This window comes from Hyperolius riggenbachi, chromosome 5, assembly GCF_040937935.1.
Source record: "Hyperolius riggenbachi isolate aHypRig1 chromosome 5, aHypRig1.pri, whole genome shotgun sequence".
NCBI classification, from domain to species: domain Eukaryota; kingdom Metazoa; phylum Chordata; class Amphibia; order Anura; family Hyperoliidae; genus Hyperolius; species Hyperolius riggenbachi.
The window spans coordinates 258,383,855-258,389,979 of record NC_090650.1 but is presented as its reverse complement, the minus strand read 5'-3'; the positions used below and the strand labels follow the sequence as shown (position 1 = coordinate 258,389,979).

The window sequence follows — 6,125 nt, the reverse complement described above, 5'->3', positions numbered from 1 at the left end:
ATATACATCACTATGGAAATTTTAGTACAGATGTTTTTGGAGCTCAGTTTGAAAAGGAACTCTAGTGAAAATAATGTAATAACAAAAAGTGCTTCATTTTTACAATAATTGTGTTTGCCCATTGTTAAAGCTTTCCTCTCCCTGATTTACATTCTGGCATTTATCACATGGTGACATTTTTACTGCTAGCAGGTGAAGTCAGTGGAAGGAGATGCTGCTTGCTTTTTTTGCAGTTTGTAACAGCTGTAAACAGCTATTTCTCACAATGCAATGAGGTTCACAGACAGGAAACTGCCAGGACCATGGTCCTTACAGTTTCCTGTGGAAGGGGTTTCACCACTTTAAAGCACACCTGACGTAAACCTCAGGTAAAAAAATCAAATACTTAGCTAAGGAGATCCTCCAGAGGCTTCCCACTCTGATATGCAAGGGTTCTTGGCATGAACACCAATCAGCCACAATATTAAAACTAACAAGTGAATTAAATAACATTGATAACGGTCTTGCTCCTCTTCAGAACCAAGCGAGGCCATACTGCTCCTGTGTAAGTGACTCTGTGCTACTGCGGGGGCTCACATGTGAGCAACGTGGCCGCGCTTGTGCCAGAAAAGGAGCAAGGCCCTGGTGTTTTGTTCCTAGTCCCCCGGACCTCCACCACTGCCCAGGACTAGGAACAGAACACCAGGGCCTTGCTCCTCTTCTGGCACAAGCACGGCCACGTTGCTCACATGTGAGCACCCGCACTAGCATAGAGTCACTTACACAGGAGCAGTATGGCCTCGCTTGTGTCTGAAGAGGAGCAAGACCGTTATCAATGTTATTTAATTCACTTTGGTAGTTTTAATATTGTGGCTGATTGGTGTTCATGCCAAGAACCCTTGCATATCAATGTGGTTCATTTTCGTTGTGGCAGTATGACTGGAGTCTCTGCTGGTGTCTACATTTACCCACAGTGGTAAAGTGAAAGAGCAAACATGGCCTTCCCAGGTTTAAGCAAATTAGGCTGTCAGAGAGGAATCAATCATAGGTGGCAATCAATAAGTGTATGGGTACCTTTAGTATGCGGATTTGGTTTAGTTACATGTATTCAACAAGTCAAGTTTTTGACCTTGGCCAGTCACAGGTCCGCTGTAATCAACAGGCATTAAACAAAAACCATAACCAGAATGAAAAAGTTTATGTGTTCACGAGTATGTCCCTTGTATTGGAAACTAGATTCATGTTCTGTGCTTGAGTATCTATCCTGAAGCAGCAGGTGTGTCTGTAATTGATGACTGTGAAATGTAGGCACTGCTAACAGTCACATGGATGGAATAAGATTCCAGTTTTTCACTTAAGAATTTAAGCCACAGTATCAAATATCTCAGAGATCGTATTCATGTCATTGTTCTTAGGTGATAAAACATAGTAAAACAACATTTAAACACCTGGGAGAAATATGCAAAAAGGACTCTTGTAATAAGAATCAAAACAATTCTGCAAATTAATTTGATGTATTCAGGGAATTGTTGATAATTTAGTAATATAAAGTAAACTACAGGGGAAAGTATAAGGCAACGCTTCACAGTGGTGATACTTACGTCACGCAGGGTCGGAGACAATGTGCTTTCAAATAAAGGAACCATGCTCAGATTTCTAAAATGCAGATTATTGCAGATGTCCCAGGATGCCAAAGGTTTAATATGACTCAGTTCTCCTGACTGGAAGAGCAGACTCCTGTGTCTCTGCAGGTACTTCATTAACAAAAATGAGACTTGAAAATGTAGGACATGGAAATGCATTTGAAATTTTATACAATACAGAAGTTCTTGTAGCATTCTCAGATAAAACTATTAACTGACTGACTTTTGAACTAATGTTGGTGATTGAAAGTCAGTCTATGATTTACCTTAGGTGTCTGATTTTGTTAGTTAAAAGCTTCTAATAAGTACAGAATGTTTTACTTGAAACTGTTTTTAACATTAATATTATGATTACTAAATATATAGAAATAGTACAGTATTTAACGGCACCAATGTATGCCATTTATTTTGATACCTATGTAAGCTAATACAGTTTATTTCTATATGTTTTTATAGCAGTAATTGAATTTTGAATGCATGTGATACTATTTGAATGAAGAGATATGTTTAAGTTAGGCTAGTGGTTTATGGAACTGCAGTAGAAATCAATGAAATATAATTGTACTGAAAAGAGCAGTGATTATATGAATTACGTTATTTAATCAAATTAAATAAGAAAATATTCTTAACTTAGCATAAGTCTGGATTCACAGTCATCAGTTGTATAATGCACATGATATAAAGTGTGTGAACTGCAATGGAGACTGGACTTAGACTCTAATATAAAGCCTGCATGCAGGGAGTTAGAATAACGTAATCCATTACAAAGCAGTACTGTGAACAGCCTCAAAGGATTGTATGGCCAGTGAGTTGACATGCAAAGTAGAATCTTGTCAGAAGCTCCTGACTGAGCCATACTGAACTTCTCCAGTTGGCGAAGGAAGAATAGTCTCTGCTGGAAATGTAATTGCACCAACACAGAATGATCATACCAAAATCTCATGTCTTGACAAGCTCGGTAGAAGCATTAAATAACAGTCAGCAGTCTAATGCTGGGAATACACCTTGAGTTTTTTATGGCAGATCGATGGCTCAATAGATAACTTCTGACAAGTCCGATCTGATTTTGATCATTTTTCTCTTTGAAGTAAACAGGGTCGGACTGGGACACTGGGGGCCCACCAAAGAAATTTCAACCTGGGGCCCACACATCCCATGATTGCGGTGAAAAAGGGGCGTGACCATGCACTGGAAGGTGGGCGTGGTCATGATGTATTATGGACAGGGCCAAATGTACATGATCTTAGCAGCATTGTAATTCAGAGACACTGCTGCCCAGCAAAACTTTGCATAGACTCCCCTCCTTCAATTTAAAGTAATGTCCTACTTTGCAGAAGTTGCGACCGCAGAGGTTGCGACTGCATCGGGGCCCTCGGGCCAAAGGGGCCCCGAAGAGCACTCCCTCAACTACAGTATTACCTCTCTATTGGTCCTGTGCTCATAATAATCACTTCTATAGATACTTTGACCAGTGGTAATCATTAACAAGCTATTTCCCATCCCTTTCTTGCACCTCTGACACTGTAGTTGCCATTGCCAGGTTTTGGTGCGTCGTATCAATTGTTATGTATAGAGTGCTTTGGGGGCCCCATTGTAAAATTTGCATCGAGGCCCACAGCGCCTTAGCTACGCCACTGCTCTCAGCATGAGTGATTACAGCACTGAGAAGAGAATTTTTGTGCTGCAGGCAGCAATTGGAGCTCTCTCAGACAAGGAGGGGGGGCCCACCAGAGATAGCTAGAAAACAAAAATCAATGCCAAGGAGAGCGGTAGGCTGCTTTTTGTCCAGAGGAATGAGTAAAATAATGTGGCCATATCCCAAATTCCCATAGCTTGGAAACAGTTACAGCATCTGAATTCCTCATGGTGACACCCTAGAAGCTAGCACATGTCACTTAGCATCATCTCTGTCATGTTGATCATGGTTTAGTGAAAAATAAGGCAACAACTAGAAGTTTATTATCACTAACCAAGGGGCTTCATCAGTTCAAACGAAGTGCAGGAATACCCAGAAATGTATATGTGTGGATAGTATTTACTTCAGGCAACATACAGTCTGGTCTAAATTAAATTAGATGAGCTATCTCTGAAGAATATGTCCGCGCACAGTAAACATAATTATGTCACTGTGACACCAGTAAACTCAATAAACAGGAGCTAATTGTTCAAAGTACATGGTTGCATGTGTGTATAGTTAACAAAATAGTTTAGTACATACATGAAAAATCTATTGTATGCTGCTGATAAATGATTTTGAAGGCCCCTGAGCTTGTTTAGACATGGTTGTTGAACATTGGCATACATGACCTAATTTATACTTTTTGTATTTTTTTTTCCTCTGTCCAAAACGCACTTAGCAATGAATTGCATCCCTTCTCATTCATTTTTTTATATTAAATTCCTCTCCATTTTGTTTATCCTTGTTTGATTTATATAGTGAAATCACTTACCTAAGAATAGTTTAATCCCAAAAGTTCTGTCCTGAACCAGTGGAAGGTAGTGGGAGGAGGGGGTTCGGGCAGAAGGCTTCCCACAGTGCCTGGGGGTAAAGCAAATCAGTTTAAAAATCACTTGCTGTCTGCTCTTTGTCTAGACATGAAACTGACAGCTGAAAAGATCATAAATGTTTGTATTCACTAATATACCTTTGGTAGGCATTTACAGTTTATACATTTTTGGCTTAGCCAAGCAACTTAGACTGGACACAGGAGTGGAGGACAAGCAGGAGGCTTTCTGCAGTGACTGAGAACAATGCATATCAGCCAATTATTGCTGTGGCTTATTTTCTGACACCTACTCTAAAGGTGCGTACACACCTGTGACAGGTGTTGGCCATCGTGGATCAGGACCTGATCCCCTTGGGTGACATCTCTGGGCCAGGCTGCACACATGCATGTCAGCTGTATAGCGGACAATGCACTGTATTGCAGTAGGAGGGGATGACGAGCAGTGCATGTGTGATGTGTCGTGGCAGGCGGGGGAACAACATGAACAATGGGATCGGCAGGGGATCGGCATTACTGGGGATAAGTAGATTTGCCCAGCGGACCGCTCGAGACTTGTTGGTCGGGGGTACCAGGGGTTGCAGTGCACACACCTGATTATCGACTGTGGCAGTCATTATTGGCTGCCTAAACCGACTTAACTTAGGCATGTGTGCAGGCCTTAAAGGATGCAGAAGACAAGGGAGGGGTGAGGTGCCTGTACAGTTATTAACGTGATAAAAGAAATTATCACACAGGATCTTTTTTGGACATTAAATATCTATTTCCTGTATGTACCTCTAGTAACGTCATAGAACAATGTAAAGTCTAGTGGTGTAAATGTATAATAATAATGGTCTCACCACTAGCCCTGTTACTGTGCCACTTGTTTCCAGTATTAAACTATCTTGAAGTTTTGTATAAATTCATTCTTTACATGAGACACAGGCTTTATCTAACTACCGGTACATTATAGAGAGACTAAAAAGTGATTTTACAAAATACACTTTCTAAGGCCATATTCTTCATGTGGATTTTTTTTAGACCATGTACAGTATTTAATATCATAGGCCTTATAAGACAATAGTGCAAGTAGAAATCTAGTACTGGTTTTCTCTAAACCATTTGGCTGTTAAGAGGGCATCTTTTTCATTACTCGGCTCAACCTGTTTTGAGCTTTCAAATTAATTCTCACAAAAAGTAGTCATGCTATGAACTAGCAGCTAAAGGCAGGAGTCAGCAGGGGCTGATTAAGCAAAGATCTCAAGCAAAGTATAGAGAGAAGTATTAACATTTGACATTTGAGTTATTTACTTTTTAATCCTTCCAGTCTTTCATGTTCTTTCTGCCTGCTCACACTTCGTCCTGATTTTGCTGTCTCCCTCTGAGGTCTAGCATTTCATAATTTTACTGTCTCTCGATATGCACTCCACCCAGAACATACATTAGCCATCTGAGCCTTCCATGTATATATGAATTATTTACTAAACTGGTTTAGTGTGTGTGCGTGGAGTATTTAAAATTACCTGAAATTAACTACACTTCTATTTTATTTGGCTTCTTTCCCCTTTATTAGGGGCTATACAATGAAGGTCCACTATTACAAAAATGTGTTAAATTTCAATAGACATATGATGTATCGTAAGTGATAACTATTTCAAGAATTAAACACAGATTGATGTACACCAGCCATGCCTGAGATAAGGTCTTTCAGAGGCGGCCTTTGGGGGGGGGGGGGGCAGTGGGGCGGTCGCCCTAGGCCCCGCATCTGAAGGGGGCCCCGCGGTCAGACAGTATAGGCAATACTACTGCCCGCCGATATTACCTTCTGTGCATTTGTTTACTTTAACCGGCAACCATGCCATGAGCTCAGGAGAGCCCAACGCTGCCTCCATACACGCCCCCCTCTGCTCCCGGCCAGTAGAGGCAGTCAACACTGCTTTCTGCTTCAGCCTCCTCCTCTAAACCCGCCCTGTCCCCATAGCAGCAGCCAACAGCCTCCACAGTAGTATTTACCATT

General features: G+C 41.1%; 1 long non-coding RNA gene across 1 annotated transcript; it reads right to left on the bottom strand.

Moving 5' to 3' along the window:
- Positions 1-1,631: 1,631 nt before the first annotated feature.
- LOC137517627 (uncharacterized) lies at positions 1,632-6,017 on the bottom strand. The gene is made up of 3 exons (XR_011020600.1): positions 5,931-6,017; positions 4,073-4,161; positions 1,632-1,733 (listed from the first exon to the last, which is right to left on the bottom strand). It is a non-coding gene; the product is annotated as an uncharacterized lncRNA (long non-coding RNA).
- Positions 6,018-6,125: the final 108 nt, after the last annotated feature.